Source organism: Rhea americana, unplaced genomic scaffold (genome assembly GCF_003343005.1).
Source record: "Rhea americana isolate MKP2758 unplaced genomic scaffold, rheAme1 scaffold_96, whole genome shotgun sequence".
Lineage (NCBI taxonomy): Eukaryota > Metazoa > Chordata > Aves > Rheiformes > Rheidae > Rhea > Rhea americana.
Window position 1 is genome coordinate 1,826,751 of NW_028187155.1, and position 16,978 is coordinate 1,843,728.

At 44.0% G+C, this 16,978-nt stretch overlaps 1 protein-coding gene across 9 annotated transcripts in view; it reads left to right on the forward strand.

Annotated features, from left to right (window-relative positions):
* The window catches only part of LPP (LIM domain containing preferred translocation partner in lipoma), a 364,090-nt gene that overhangs the window by 109,304 nt on the left and 237,808 nt on the right, over positions 1–16,978 (forward strand). For 4 of the 9 annotated variants that reach the window (XM_085325128.1, XM_085325129.1, XM_085325127.1 and 1 more), the window contains one exon: positions 2,959–3,023. The exons of the other annotated variants lie outside the window; for them this stretch is intronic. The gene's annotated coding sequence lies outside the window, so the exon portion shown is untranslated. The remainder of the gene's footprint in view (positions 1–2,958; positions 3,024–16,978) is intronic. 9 annotated transcript variants of the gene reach the window in all.

Below are 16,978 nucleotides of genomic sequence, written 5' to 3' on the forward strand. Positions count from 1 at the left end.
AGGACTGCAGTATGCTCTGAATATTTTAGGTTGCCCATGAAGAGGCTGATTAAAAGGTGAGCAGAGGGTCAAATTTATTTTTCTTTAAGGCTGAGGAAGCGGCTGCATTAGGACCCACGAGAGCTGGGTTCCTTTGCGAGTTCTGCTSTAAGTTTACTGTGTAATGTTGAGCAAGACTCCCTCTGTCTGAGGCTTCGTTCATAGTTGACATTTGGCAGTGTAATTTGGGCAGGGCAGCTGAAAAAACAAACAAACAAACAAAAAAAAAACAAAAACAAAAAAACCCAAGACTCTTCTTCTTCAACAAAGCTGTGTAGCAGTAGCAACAACAGTCTGAACATGAGCTCAGTTACAGCAGTCGGAGAGGCCTTTTGCCCAAGGGAACTGATTCATTTTTCTGAACTGGCTTAACCAAAAAGAGCTTTGGCTTGGGGTAAGGACCTAGTAATATCCAGGAGTATTCAGCCCTTTGGATACTTGTTTATAAAAGGGGTTGGTAGCACCTCTGTGCTGCGGAGGAGTGTGGTCAACATGAGCTCACTTATTGCCAGTGACAGCCAAGGAAAGCTGAGAACAGTTTTATCTCTACTCCAACTTTGTTTGTAAACTGTTAATGTGCCTTTTTTTTTCCCTTTCTTTCTTTCTTTCTTTCTTTCTTTAAGTGTGTAATAGCTGACGGGGCTTATTCTAAAGTACAACCCAAAGATGCTAATGAGTCTTCAAGAGTGCTTTAAACAAGTTATCAGAATCAATCTGACAAAGATAATGGTCTTCTATTAGAAGATATTTAGCTGGAGGTTGGATGAAATATAATGTTTATGTGGCTGTAGATCTGTAACTAGACAAATTCAGAATACTTCAATCRATTTCAGTAGAGCTGTATCTATTTATTACAACTGAGACTTAGGCAGTGCTTTAGATGCAAATTGCAACTGCTCTGAARTAAGCGGGGTTTTGATTTAGTTCCTGGAAGCAGTAGTGTCAGCAAGGTAGTGAAGAGCTGGGACGCACATACCCCAAAGTCTATAACTTTGAGTTAGCTCTATTTCTGTGCTGTCAACATTAGATTGCCTTGTTTGGGGCTGGTAATTAAAACACACCTTCTCCCAAGGAACTCCCAAAGGCAGGCAGAGAGAGAACGGAAGTGCAGTCTATGCAGATTATTTGTGTATTTTGCAGAAAGTGCTGGTAGTTGTGTTCTTCTCTTGTTTGGCTACTTGCAGTTGCGCTGTAGACCTGCAGCTTCTGCTTTCCAGCCCTGAAAGGACAAAGTTGCTAGCACTGAGCTGTCAGCCTGTAAGGCAGAGAGGGCTGGGATCTCCTTTCCCTGAACACATTCATGTCCATGCAACGTTCAGGAGACATGGGCTACTGCTTACCACCCCCACTGTGTGTGGTATAAGTGATTCACCATGCATTCATTTCTGGTCACATTTAAAACAGGCTTGAGGCATAGGTTAGTTGTAAGCTATTTGAAGTCTTCAGTCTTAAAGCAACATCAGACGGGACAGAAAATGTATCATGCTCAGAAAAATCAGTGAGATTTGTTTTTCTCTTTTAAAACTAACATTAAAAAAAAATTCCAAACTGGAAGCATTTGCTGCCTTCTCTGTGGTCAGGACACCTGTCTGCCTCTTTAGTGTTACTTGATACGGGCTTACAAAGCTTAGAAAAATGTTAACATGGAATTCTTTTCATGGCAAGTATGAAAGGAATATCCAGCCTCAGTGAAGGCAGGTCCTGAGCAAGCTTTCTGCATGTCTAGTGCTTTTGTCCGGATCTGAAACAGCTGCTGCAGTTCTTCCCGTCGCTCCTCTTCTTCCGCTGCGGCCAGGGAGAGCAAAGCTGTGACCCTGCCTGTCCCCGTTCTACGGAGCAAGAGAGTGGCTGTTGGGTTAATGGGTTTTAGCCTGGCATCTTAAAGAAATGTGTGTGGCTGGCTGTGTCTCTTCTCCTTCTGTTTCATGATTTTAACTGGTTGGTTCATCTCAGCCACGTTTTTTAAAGGATARTTAAGTTTTAGGAAAGAGAGAGTGAGCATGCAGATAGATTGAATTGGAGGTAACCCTGGTTTGTGCCTCTCACCCTTGCATAGTCGAGAACCTAGCAGACCAGGAAACCTGGAGGAGGCAGGCAGTGATTGTTGCAGGAACTGAACCTTTCCCTAGTATCACTAGTATTTTATACTTGCTTATTTCTTCTCCAGGATGGAGATGAAAGCAAATGTAAAACATTAGAGCTAGGCTCAGATATCAGTAAGTGAGAAGTGTGAGAGGCTGCTGCTTAAAAGCAGCCTGTGATAAAGCAGAGCCTCGTGTTTTCTTTTTAGCGAGACCTTTTTGAAGGCACAGAGACATCCAGAAGGAAGCGTGGCCTGGAGGTGGAGGTAGAGTTCAGACTGTCTGGACATGTCACTTATTTTTTCCGCAGTGGACGTGTGTTTAAAGCATCTAATCTCAGCTGTAGTTCTTCTTGGTGTTCGCATGGCAAAACCGACACCGGGCGAGTGACTCACCGGTGGCCTGAGCGGAGAAGGAAGTGGTCTCCTCCAGCTCGGGAAGAAGAGGCCCTTTAAGCGTGAGAGGCAGAAGGGTGTCTGGTCAGGGTCTGAAAGAGACTTTGTTACCCAGAGCCATTACGTCAGTGCCTTTCACCAGCTCTAAACTGATTTAAAGCAAGTAGCTTCTCTCTCAAATAAACCTCAGTTACTCCGATGCCTACTCAGATTTAATCTCTYCTGGGAACAAGTGAAAAGCCCTTATATGGATCAAAATAGGGACGGCCTGACCTATGAGTTGTGTCAGAGGGGAAAAAAAGCCGTGATCTGCAGGGGAGGGTAGCTGGCTTACAGGACCCCGTGRAGTTGTTTTCTTTGCAAGGTGACATAGCCAGCTTGATTTACTTTCTGCTTTTGCTATGAGCAGAATTTGATTCACACCTGTCTGTTTCCACCCCCAGAGATCCCTCAGCACATCCTGTGTGCACATCTCGCCCTGCCCCTGGAGGGACTGCCTCGCTCCCAGGTGAGGAGGGAATTTGCTCTTGGGGCTTTTGCACCCTGCTGAGTCTGGGTACAGTGTGCAGACTCGGACCAGGTTTGCTATGTGTAATTTGGTTGTTCAGCCAAGATGTACAGTCATTTCTCCAGCGTCCGGGGTAGCAGCGGCTAGGGTACGCCAGGAGGCAGGAGACTCCAGGTGTTTTTACCATTTCTGGGTCCAAACTGGGTCAGGATCTGGAAGGAACAAAATAGCTCACCCTTTTGGGAATGGGGGTGTTGCATGGAAACTACTGAGTGGTGCCATGCAGACCTAGGTCAGTCTAGCTGGCCGTATTAGTTTAACTTCTTTTTAAATAAGACTTTCCTGTTTGTGGGTTTGAATTTGCTTCCCATCCAAGGCATGGCTGTCTACGAACTGACTGTATTATTAAATCTAACAGTAATTCAGTGTACAAAAGCAGGAAAATATTTAAGTGTATTTAGAATAACCCGAATAGAAATGTATGTGAGAAGCAAGATAATTTATTCTTCAAAATTACCAGTTCCATTAAATTCACTGGAGACACTTAGCCACAACTTAAAGATCAGCCTGAAAAAAACTCTCTAAACCTCAGTAAGGGTCCTTTATTGATTTCTGTGTAGGACTAGACTGTGTTTCCTGTCCATCCCATGATATGGTCATTAAATTCCAGTGAGGGTGAACCTTCAGGTAARGTTGCTAAAAAGGGAGCAGTGTCAGGCTAGTAGATCTGTCCTCAAGCCTTAATCAACTGCGACATTCCAGGAGGCAAAAGAGATGTTAGAAATGCTACGAAGTCAAGGTAATTGGGTGAAGAAAGGAGAGAGCAGCCCCTTTGAGAAGCAGATAATGAATAAGCAGAGATAGCTGGTGGCTTAGGCTTTACGATCCCGTTTCATTTTGAGTGAGCGTGCCTTGCCAGTATTTGACAAGGATGGGAAGAAAAGGGAGAGCGTGGTTTATAAATGCTCAGTGGTCCAGGATATTCCCCACAACAGGAGGAAGAAAAATGTTTTAAGAAGGTGCAGTGGCTCTGGGGAGCCTCTGTTGCAGTGATATTTCAGCGAGTCCGGTGGGAGCACCACAAGTCATATGTGGTGTGAGCGCAGGGAGCTTTATTGCCAGCCAGCGTGGGTTCAGAGTGATCTATTTCTGATCCATGAGTGTTGAATTTGTTCTTCCTTGGGTGCAGCATTGGCCATTGTGCTTTGGTTTGCTGTGGGCTTATTTTCACATCAGTTAGAGGTTGTTGCAGGACCCAGACCACTAGATCCAGCCAACTTGGTGGTTTGAGCTGGTGGAACTATTCATTTGCCCTGATGTTACATGACTCGAGGAATGTCAGCTGCCTGTATGTTTGCTCACCAGGAATGACTCTCCTCGTTGAGGCTGTGTAGTAGAGTGCTTTGAAACTTTTCTGGAGTACATGGGAATACCAATTACTGCTAACTCTGGAGGCAGCAGGATCTTCTYTTGGAGCAGTCTAGTGGAAACCTGCCCAATAACACAGTGCAATTCCAGTGCAGAAGTTGGGAGTGCTTCTTCTTTGCCCTCTGATGTCACCAAATATGAGTGCAGTGTCATTCTGCCCTTTCAACAGGGCAGTGCACATCCCTCCTTTCTCCCTTTACCGCTCCCACCTTTTCTTTTGTCTTCTAAATTATGGYTAGCTAGAGATGAGCTTTCAGCATCCTGTTTACTGCAAACAGTTGGGAACATTAATAAATGGTGAAAAAGAAAGACTGACAAGGGATTAATAAACAGAGGACAGGAGATTAATAGCAAGACAGTAGAATTTGCTTCAAGGCCTGGTCTTCCCGATTTGCCATTAATTGAGAATTAATGGCAGTAGTTCTATTTGTTTCACTCTTTCTGTGCCAGGCTTTCCTGGGTAAGTCTAATAAATGCTGTAAATATGAAATCTAGGGAGAAGCCCACTCTCTCAGACTGGTGACCAAATGAGAAGGTATTCATTTTGCTTTCTATTAAAAGCTTAAGCAACAGCATCAATGTATTTGTGAATTGTGAGGTCAAATGTTCAGGTGCTTACAACTCCTCAAGAAAAAAAAAACATATCAGAAAATGTATCTTGCCAAGCAAGCTGTCTCCAACAAATTGTTTGTTACTCTGTGCCCTGTGCAAGAGATTGATTTCTGCTCTTTTGACTGGGTTTTCAGCTTTGTTCCTGTGGAAAATTGGGCTCTTGACCTATTGCATCTGGCCTCTAATTAGGCTTCGCATGAGATTAGATCATTGTAAGAAAACTCTAACTTTGCTAAGCCTATTCCTTGTTAAATTTGTTCCAGAACTGTATAACTGCATTACAGAAAGTTTTTATTCTGGTAGAAAGACACATGCTGTTCCGGGTGTCCTATATAGAAGGTCAATCTCAAACTTGTATCTTAAAAAAGGTTGAAATTGCAAAGTCAAGCACTGCAGTAGTCCTTTGGCATCTGCCCTCACGTATCTTGATAACCTTTGAGAACGCGACCCTGGGCTCCTCCCTCCATGCCTGGGATTTTATCAACATGTGGGTATGTGTATGGCCATTTTGGGGAGGAGGCAGCTGTGTCCCCATAATGGTGAATGTGATGAAAACAGGGCTAAAATCAGACCTTTATGCTGCAATGGCTGAATTTCTTTTCCAAAGAAGAAAGGCTGTGCACTGTTTCAGTGTCACTATAATAAAGCTGCTCCCATCTTCTGTGCTCTTGCATTTGGTGCCCTTGGCTTTTCGGAAGTTAATTGATTTGTCCATATTATGATTCTCTCTTTAATTTTATTTGTGTAAAGAWGAACATGCACTAATCTTTCTCCAGAGAAATGTTTCACACTGCTCCGCTTTGAACGTTGGCCCCAGGTCTGCCGCATTTCTTAATGAGTCTCTAACTGAACAGCTACGGTTCCCACACGCTCCGGCCTTGACACACGTACTCATACACCCACGTGTTCGCTCCCAGTTGAACCTAGAGGTCTGCCCCCTGCACGTGCATGCACACACACACACACACACACACACAGTGCTTTGAGATCCGCAGCAGCAGCACAAGCCTTGTGTCTTCCTAGGAAGCCTAGCCCTAATGCATGGGAGGGGGCTGTGTATCTGCAGAAACGTGCAGGATACCTGATGGATTTGACGTCAGATGAGCTGTCCGGTGAATCGGAAAGGCTGTAACCTTTTTAGTGCAGCGCCCCTGCCCTCGGCTCATTTAACGTRCTTCTCCGGGAGCCTGAATTCCTACGGGCTGCGTTACCCAGTGGGCGCCGTTCCCTCCGTCCGGACCTGTGCTAGCGCTGAGTATGCAGACAAACACCAACACTGAATTCCTCCCTGGGATTCCAAGTGCTGCCAGATCTCTGATAGCTTGTTTTTAGTGAAGATTCCTCCTGCAATTCCTAGAATATCTTGCAGTGCAGAAAATGAGCTGTGCGTATATTTTGCGGTGGGCTGAATTCTCCCTGCTCTTTGCAGTCCCCTCTGCGAATGGAGAGGAAAGGGAGGGGAAAGCRGCTGACTGCTTTTTTGTTGTTGTTGTTTTTCTATTTGACTCCTGTGAAATATGCAGTGATCAATCGCTCACAACTAACAAAATGTTTTTGTTTCTCTTTGCAAAAGCATATGGGAATGACAGGAAAAGCATATGGGTGTTTTTAGGCAAGCATGTTGGTGAATGGACAAATTATAGTGGTGCCAATATGTTTTGGATATCTGGCTAGACCACTACTACTACGACACTTGCTGGCACGCAAACCCATTCACAAGATTTCCAGCATATGAGTGGGTATGTAGCTACTCTTAGGGAAACACAGACGATGTTGGATCAGACCCATGTTAAAATAACATTGCGATCCATCTTCAGTGTGCGTGACTGCCTCGCCAAGTCCCAGACCAGGTTCAGTRCTCATGTTTATGGCGGTATATCCATTTTCTTGGTAGACTGAGCCCAGAGCTCCACTTGCAGCTGGCTGCAAGTAATGGTGATGGTAATCATTTTTTCATCTAAAATGCTTGACTGCAAGCCCTGATAACGGCCAGGCATATTGCAAACAGGCTTGGCAGCCTCTGGTTTTCCGTGCTGCTCTATCAGCCCTCTCTATTCAGTGGGGCTTTATTTTTAATTTCTCTATCGTGTGTGCTGCTTTTGAGGAAATGCAGTGCAATGCAAAACATTTGCATTGCTTCTGAGCCCAGCCYTTTCTTGTGTCAATACTGATGAGTCAGAGAAAGGGACCCAAGAGCCAAGAGAGAGATATCGGGGTTGGGAGGGAGATGTATGAAGTGCATTAGGCAGTCTTGACTGGCAACCAAGTTTTGGTGGCTCATAGCATCTTGACCGCTGGAGTTGCACTCCTGCAGACTCCCCCTTGCAAGGGGATGTCCTTGATTAGCTGGGTCTGTGCAGCCACTTTTCCCTGCCCTGGCCACGTGGGAGTGCTCAGTCCCTCAGGATGGGAGGCCCTGTGGGCAATGCCGGTGTGTGAGCTTCCAGCAGCGGCAGTGGCACTGCAGCCCCCATTCAAATTTCAGCAGGTGCTAGAGGACCCAGCAGAGAGAGAGGTTTCAGTGCACAGGCATGGTGGTTGAGAGGCATCTCCTGCCATTACAAGCTTGCAGTCTAATAGACAAAACAGAGTTGCAGAGAAAGGTGGAACGCACCTGGATTGCCAGGGAAGATGGGCAGAAATTGACCTTGGGGTGCAATTTCGTGAACAGCTTATGCCAGTCTAAGTTGGTACTGCTGCTAGAAGAGRGGGGTCCAGGTCTCCCTGTGGCCCCAACGCTCACTTCTGCCCATACGTTTGCTTTTCTCTTTCACAGGGGCTAATGATCGGAGAGAGGAAGGAGCAAAACACAGTTAGGGACTGCATGGATAAGTAAGGTGCACAGCCACGTGGACATCGCTTTGTTTATTTTGGTTATGACCRTCCCCTTTCTGATATTCTGAGTGGTAATTCAGCACCTTTTAGTGTTCCTCCCCTTACGCCAACTTCTGGATGATTTGCCACTGAGTAATTTTACATTATTTAATGTAGCCACTTTCCTTATAGCTCTTTTGTTCCGAGAGACAATTCCCTATTTTATTATGCAAACAGCACATTAAGATTCTTGTGGGCCGAAGTTCCCAGCAGTGCTAGAGATGATGGCAAAGAAGTAGGTTATTTTAGAAATAATGATTCTTTTCTCTAGAAGCCTTCTTGGAGTTCTGCTTTAACTGCTTTTGATATTATAAGTGTTTTTTTTTTTTTYWAAAAAAAAATCCAGTACTTCCTAAATGTTATAGAGCTCAAAAAATACACTGTATGCCTTGTCACAATATTTAATACAGAGTGCTATTTACAGTAATGAATCAAAATGTCAGTTTTTAAAATATGAACTGTCAGAGTGTTCCTACTTTGCAGAAAACTTTGATATGACAGTTTGTTAATCATATGACTATTACATCAAATGTGTCTCGGAGCACTTCTGCTCAACAAAGTCTTTTTATTTCGTCGTCTTCTTTTCACTGCTAATTTTGGTAGAGCTATTTGACTGAATGCACTTTGATTAGAGGACGTAAAACCCAGAGGTGAATGCTTTTGTTATTGCTCCGTATTTACAGATGGGATGTACCGGTGCTGGTGTTCACGCTGATCGTGTTTGCCTAGTCTTGTCGATGGGGCAGCGTAGTGACCGGGTTGGATCACCGTTACTGTGTTCCCCTAGCGTTTGCTTGGGTCCAGGAGGCGGTGCTGGTGGAAATGAGCCGTGTCTGAGCTTCAGCATGCCTCTGCCTCTGTGGCAGCCCGGATAAAACTGCCCAGGAGAAATGAGAATCTGGCCTGTATAGTAACATTTCCACACTCTATAGCGTTAGCAAGAAGGAACAAGCAAAACAAGGATTTCAAGGTCTACTTGTTAATCTTTTTGTTTTTTTTGTGACCTTAATGGGTCACTTGTGTAGGGAACAGGTTGGTATTGCTATTTGGAAGAGGAAGAGGCACAGGGCTYGATATAGCAAGTCTCTCTCCCCAGCGGCTTTGCTTACTTTGGACAGTGACTGAGATCAGTAAACCTGCTATGCCCTGAACTCCCCTCTGTGAATTTAGACCAGAGGTACCTACCCTCTTTTGTTCTTATGCTTGCTTATATGCAAACTGGGAGTAACTACTTGGTGCTAGTTAACTCATCAGGGTCTCAGCAGGGCAAATTAGATAAACTACTGCGCTTCATGAAGATGGGGAGAAGGGTTATATTGAGAAATGTGCTTTACAAAAGAGCTTTGGGAAGGAGAGGAGTATGAGATGTTCMTATAAAGATCAGAGGCCAGAGAGGRGTCTGAGAAGGGGTACAATCCTGTACCTTTGCCCATAATGTGTTTGTGTCGCATTGCCTGGGGCATCGGATGAATTCCCACTGCTCAGTAAAACTTGCAGCGTTACGATTGCATGACTCTTACAAGTGCAGTATTTCTGATCTGGAATTTGCCCAGCCTGGCTATGGGAATAGGAGGAGTCTGAAAAGGCAAAAGTTGTGCATCAGCAGTCCAGAAAAGAGGAGCGTGAGCAATGAAAGACGGGAATCGAGTGTGTCTGGTTGATGGTGGTGTTTGACTGGGCCTCATTGACTTGACCCTTCAGCAAGGCGTACGTGTGAAAATGTGTGAAAGCAGCCTCAGCGAGCGAGTTGAGATTGTTGCTGAAGGGTCGTAAGAGTTTGTTTTCAGAGATGTAATCGCGTATTTAAGTGCTCTTTCGAATAGCAGGTGAGGCAGCTCCACAGGGGAAGTCTGGGAGCTGGCTGTGTCTGAAGTTGAGCATGGAAAGGAGTGAGACCTTCTCCACAGAAAGAGATTTAGGAAGGTGACGCTCTTGCCATAGCATCTGTCGCAGCRAATGCATCCCCGGCTCGTGCAGGAGCGCGAGGGGCGCGGAGGTGGTCGGAGTCGACGGCTAAGGGGGAGGAGGCACATGAGGCTGTTCCCACGGGGCGAGCTGCTGGAGCGAAGGCTCCTGCTGTGTCCCGGCGGAAGGGCCAGGGCCGAACAGCTGACAGCCAGAAAGCCTGCTAGAGCCGCAAGGCAGAGTGAGCCGCCAAGAGGCTTCTCAACACCAAGAAATGGTGGTGGTGGCAAAGGTGGGTGAGATGCCATCAGAGCTGGGAGGTGCCATCAGATGCCACCTCCCAAAGGTATGAAAGTATACCTTTGTCAACTTCATTAAGCTAGTTCTGTTGCTTGCTGCATTTCCTCATTCCGTAGAGGAAAATCGATTATTATTCAATTTTCATTTTAGATGAACCACATTGTTAGCACGATGATTTTTCTTTCATTATCATTATTGCAATGGATGGAAAAGGAACTCTTAACAGATGTATGATTAGCAGGGCATGAAATTAAAAATCTTTGTGTACAAGGGAAAGGTTGTTTACTACCAAATTCCTCATTTGAAAATTAAGCGATATTAAGATGGGCCAAGAGATTCTGTACCAGGCATGTTTCCTCCTCTCTTTCTYTCTCAGCACTGGCAGAAAAGTACCCATGTTTTAATTGTTACCTTCATTAAAAAATAATAATAATARTGCAACTGAAAGATCAGTACCTCCCTTTGTAAGCAGGTTATCTRAAGAGCTTGTTCTCTTGCTTTGTCACAGACAGTGTCAATTTAGGGAAATATTTTGACTGGTTCTTAAGCCACATTGATTAGGGCAAACTGAATGTTTTCTATCAAAACCCTTTTGGATGGAAAATAAGATTTTGATTGAATAATKCTGAATGTGGATGTGTGCATATGTGAAAAGCATTTGCTGTCAAAATGCTGAAGAACATACATTTGGTATCACTGGTATTCTGTACCCAGTTCTTTGCTTCTGTGTGTGGGCCAGGTCTTTTAGCCGAGCTGTGTCCCCGATCTCCCGTTAGGCTGTTCAACCTGGGACTCCCGAATGCAGCAGGAGGGCTTGGCAGAGTGCAATGCCCCAGTGCTGCCTGGGGCACCTGGCCGGTCTGTAGGGCRCGTTTCAAAATTGCAGAACAGCTGGCCTGACCTGCAAATACCTGAAACGCTGGAATGGCAGTTTCACGTGCTAATGCTTGTAGATTGCYGTAGAAAGTCATCAGCATTTGACTTTTCTGTAAAAAAGTGTTTTCTTCCCATAGAAAATATCTGTCCTTTTTTTTCCCCTGTTTTTCATGATAATGAAATTTTTAGTTTGAGGRCATGATTGGTCTTCATGCGAGCTCTACCTGTGATTCATTATTTTCAATGAGAAGTGCTCTTTTTTCTTCTTTTTTTCTTTTTTCCTTTTTCTTTTTTTTTCCCCTAAATCTGGTAATGAATTTTGAAAGAACTAGATTAAGAAGTTTGTATCAGAAACATATTAGATATCTGTGTTGTGCTGTTGAGATAATACTGGTCCTACTTAGGATTGAATGTACTGATTTCCCAGGTACTTTGGGTTTCACACCTATCTTGTTCTATTCTTTTTATCTTCTAAAGACTCTGTGGCCAAGTTCAAGGATGATGTAAGCTGAAATCTTTAGGACTACTCACGTGTAAAGTTTCACTTGGGTAAGTGTTTGCAAGATCCATACCTGAGGCAGCAGCGTGATGAATTCTGTGTGCTGAGCCTGCATGGCACTGAACAGAAAATAGGAAGAGGGCCGAAAGATTGTTCRTGTGCTCGGGGAACAATTGAGACAGAAAATTGCTTCCAGGATTTCTTCACTTTTCCGCAGAGGGTAATTAGCCTGTTTAATTCTCTGCCACAGGAAATACTGCCTGAATCTGTTTCCCAAAGACAGAAAGTAAAGTTTAGATAGCATCCTGAATACCAAAGGTACTGCAAAGTAGAAGCTGTCACTTACTCTACTTTTTAGTGTAGTGGCTGCTGTGTGTGCAATAGGCATGCAAATAGTACAGCAGGTAACTGCGTATGGTCTTGGATACCCATTTCGTATGATCCTAGTGCATGGCTGAACTGATTGCTGGACTTCAGTGCTGTAAATGAAGAGGCAGGTTTGTATGCTGAGATTGTAAGTGGAGTTTTGCTTAGTATTGTGCTCAGGTTGGAAGCTTGAGGCTGAAGGAAGGATTAGAACAACTGCAGTAAGATGATGGGTGTTGGGTAATTTCAGTCTTCTTGGTTCAGTTTCTATCTTGGTTCCATAAACTTATGCAAATCACTTCATATTTTTCATTKTATTTGTTCACCTGGAAAATGAGGYAGCACTTAGGCTACTTGCAGAGTCTGCGTTAATGAAATTTTAACTGAGGCCTTTCAACTGCAATTCTCATTGCAGCTTTTAGGGGCTATTATTTTTATTTCTTACTTGAATGAGAAGAGTTGTGCCCAGATCACAATGTGTACATTATACCTGCTGGGTACCAAAATTTGTTTCCTAATTTTCTATTAATGTATCGTACAGGGCCTTGAGGGTCTTGAGCAGCTAGAAGGGAAAAGAATAACAGAGAATGAAGTTGATGTTTGGTTATGAGCTCTGCTCATGATTGTTCCTGTCCGTTCTTCTAGCTAGTGTTTGCTTTTGTACAGTATTTGTCTGTGTCTGTGCTTCTGTGTGCATGGGGAAAAGGAGGACAAATATCACTGGAGTGGATTGGCATTAAAAAATAGTTAACTGATCAAAGCCATAAAGCTTGTCCAAGTGAATTCTTTAGAGAAATAGCTTTGAATTTCTTAAGCAGCCGCAGGCCATAACAGCGAAGTACTATCATTCAGAGATGCAAAAAATCCCCTTCTGTTGGAGGATTGGACCTATTTGTTCCATTTTAGGAGGGTGTTCTAACTGTTTTCTTAGTTTTCTTCAGAACGGTTTAACTGCTCTCCGTCATGTGCCTCTGCCAGCTGAGATAGCTTAGTTCCTTCCCCCCTTTCCTGCCCTATTTCTTTCTCCATTAGTTTTAACTCCCACCTTGAAATCTATATATCCGTACTTTGCATTTTAGATTCCTTTCAGCTCTGTACAGTTTGTGGTGAGATAGCCCTTACAGAGTTCTTTACATCTCTTGAGCTCRAAATACTATGAGGAGGGGCTAAGTGTTATCCTTAGAGTATGAGCAGAGGTGATAGAGAGGGTACAGAGGGACAGTGGAATTTAGGAAGACCTCACACTTGCTTGGGAATAGAGCTCATTTCCCAGCACCCCATCCTCTGCCTCAGCTGCAGCATCGTTCCTCTCCCTGGCAGGAATGCCTGTCCCTTCTGTGTCTGCAGAGCAGGTGGTGAGAAGTGGGAGGGAATGTCATTTTGCTTAAATGGACCAAAGAAAGAGGTTGGTTGGTTGGTTATTTTATTTTTCATTTTTTTTTTTACTTCTCAGAGAAAGTTTCTGAAGACTCATAAAGTAAGCTGGGCAACCACCTTCTGGGAATTGGACAAAGAAATTTGCTTTATGCTTTTCTACATAAGATAAAAGTCTTTTCTACAGTTTTGTTCCCTGCCCCAAGATGTATAAAAGAGTGAAATGTTGTTTGGTCCATACACAGAATATTTGGATGGTAAAAGTTATGAAGTAGCCAGTTTTTATGCAGATGACACTGGTACTAGCACAGTCATTGACAGAAATGAAATTATACAGTGGCTCAGAACTTGCAAAAATGGGTATGTTCCCTCAACAGACATGAGGCGCTTTGTAGCGGAAGTGCTGGTTGTTTTACAAAGACAATCTTTCCAACCTATACTCTCCAGTTCTAGAGTCTTCTCTTATTGAAAATGTTTTGCTGCCTAATACTTGCTAAGTTTTTGATCAATTTTCCCTGGGTGCTTTTCAGGCAGAGAATCTCACTCCTGCTTCCCTTCTTAAACCTAGACACTCCTTCTCTAGATAACCCAAGTTGAATACAACCTGTTTGGGGTGTGTGTGTGTGTGTGTGTGTGTGTGTGTGTGTGTGTGTGTGTATTTTTTCCTGGTGAGTTTATGTAAGGCCTGAGTAGATTCTCCTAGAAACTGAGGTCATCTTCAAAGCGGGTGGGCAATGGATGGAGAGCAAAGTTGTGACTAAGGGWCTGGACTGCAGCTCTTGGAAAGGGATTAGATCCTTGCACAGGTGTGGACATGACACTTACGTGTGTCATATACACACATCCTGTGCCTAGTTTCTTTGGTAGGTGTAGGAGTAATATATACACCCAAAGTCATTGGTTAGGATGGAGTCACCACTGTTCTGCTCTTAAAGCAATGTAGAGCTGCATACCTATATAGGAGAGTGCGAAGGGATTGCCAGACCCTTCCTTCTCCTCCTACTTCAGCCTCTTGTATAGGCCATGGCATACCCTCAGATGGAAGCAGCCCTCAGCCATTGATGATATGGACAGAAATTGAATCTGAAGCCAAGTCCTTTCTGCACAGGCAAAGTATTGTGAAACAGGGCAAGGGTGTGAATTTAAAGTGCAATAGCTGTTCTGACTGTACTTCTCATGTGGACAATCTTATTCTGCTCTGAGAGGGCTTTTGTGCTGTTCTGCTTAATCCATTGCCAAAGGCACTCTTAGTGCAGAAAGAAGAATGCCCACACAGGGAGTGAATAGCTTTTCCAGGCTATTTCACCATGCTGAGGAGTCCCAGGAGATGCACATGGTTTCATGTCCCCATTAATGTCACAGGAACTTACTCTTCAGCTCTTTCTTCCACCAGAGTGTTAACATGCTTTGTGCATGGGTCGTTGGCAGAATTGAATGTCCTGGACCCTTCTAGGCTGAATGAGCATTGCTCCTTTGCCTGAAGTTATGAGACTGCACTCAGTGACCTCCAAGATCTTGGGTATCTGTTGTATAGCTGCTGTTGCAATTTGGCACTCTCCATCAGCACTGACACCTTATGTGGTGCAACCTAGCTGCTGAAGAGAGCTGTTGTGAGATCATGTCTCGGTTTGTATTCTCTTCTTTTTCATATGAAATCCTCAAGCAAACCTGTGCACTGGGCTTGATTATTATCTGAATACTGCTGAACAGAAGAAAAAAAAGAAAAAGCCCATCTGTTCTACAAAGAGGCAGTGTAAAGAGCAAGCTCTGTGACTAAATAAATTCACATCTGTTTAACAGAACCATCAAATGGCGAGCAGAGGAGCCTAATGTGAATCACATGTTGAAACCACAAGTATGAGTGAGATGAGCTGCAAAAGAGAGAGCTTGGAAGTGTTGATCCATGTGAGCAACTGTTGGTTTCTCTTTTTATTCTCTTTCTCTCTCTGAGTTTCTTGATTAAATGATGTAGAACAAAAATGATAGAGGTGTGTGCATGTGCATGTGTATGTATGTGCATACATGTGTATTCTTTGCATGATTAAATAACCTTCCTGTATCATTTTGATTGCTAGCTTATAGCAGCAATTGGAAGTCAGGAGAGCAGGGAATTGCAGTGTGGAGTGCAGAGGAGGGAGGGCCCAGCTGGTTTTCTTTGAGCTGAGGGAGAGCAGGTGAAGCCAGTCTCTGGTGGTTTTGCATCAGGAAAAATGGCCCTGAGTTTTCTTGCTTTAAAAGCCGACTTTCCTTAGAAGTGATTCCTCGGGTGGAAGTCTCTGGTGTTGTCATCTCAAGGAACCTGTTGGGAGCAATCTAGAAACATCAAAGGGTAGGTTATACCTTGATACGCGAAAGTTAGTTTCAAAATAGGTAGCTCGGTATCAGTCCTAACAGACTACATCTTTCCATGGATCAATTTAGTTTGTTCCTTAGGTTTTCCCTGCAGTGTTCTAAGTCCTGCAGGAACAAAGGACGGCTCAAGTTTCTGTATTGGTTGCGTTTGCAGTTCATTTATTTTTTCTGCACCAAGAACATATCAATACCATTTTAAAATGTACTACTCTTAYGACTTGGGGCAGCAGTTGCTATCTTAAAAACAACAAAGCTTTGGGAATGTACACACAACTCAGGTGTCTCAGTTACATCAGCTGACTGGTCTCCATAGACCCTTCGAGGTCCCCTTAGAGGTCCCCCCCCCCCACTAAGAGGGGGCAAGAACCTCCTCTCCCACCATATCTCATGAAAAGAAAAAATATAATAATTTGGGTCCCAAAGATGCCCATTTGTTGCTGTCTTGCCTTTTGTCCTACCTATTTTGCAGTATAATGGGCCGGACTTGCAGGAATGAAGAGTGATTGGAGATGCATTGTTAATCCTGATTTGCACAGATATAGATCTCCTGCAGTTCAGTTTTCTTTCTTTAACTAACAAAGGGCTGTGCTCATGTAGATCACCTGGAACTTGAACTCTGCAAGAGCYTGCTGGAGGTAATGAAGTGCTCAAGGGTCTAGTGAGGTTGACAGTCCCTGTGGAATKATTAAGATGTTGACAGCTGTGTTACTTTGAAAGAGAAGTGTGCCTTACATAGTGAAGGCATGCTGAAATGCCTTGCAAAMGCTTACTAGTGTGGGAGAACATGCATAGCCTTAGACCTGAGATAGAGGTAGCAACTATGTTGGAGGGAGTTGGATGAAGTGAGCTCTGTGTGCACATGCCAGCAGCATGGCTTGACTACCTTAGCATAACCAGAACACAAGTAGTTGCTGATGGTGGCTAAAATGCAGCAGTGTATCAGTATGCCCATCAGCAGCAATTCAGATAGTTTAAAGAGTGTGGTTCTTCCTTATCTCCCAAGATTCCCTGTGCTCACAGTTCATTTCCTTTTGTCTTCCTGCTGCTCCATTTTTCTTACAGTAAATTCTCGAGTGGTGCCGTGAAAATAGATAAGCACTATAATACTTTCTGGAGGGTGTCAGATTTTGACCATTTCACATCGAGGGAACGAACATGTCCAGATTAGCCTGGAAACTCTTCTGTCACAACAAAACTTCACACGAATTTCTGGGAAGGGGAGCAAAGGATTATTTGGATGGCCGAAAACAGAAGAGACAAATACGGTAGTAGTGGAGTAAACGGAGGGACTGTTTCAATATGAGATGATTGTTTAGCAAAATTATTGGGCCAATGTACTTGCCTGACTGTGTTAACTTCAGTGCTGGTA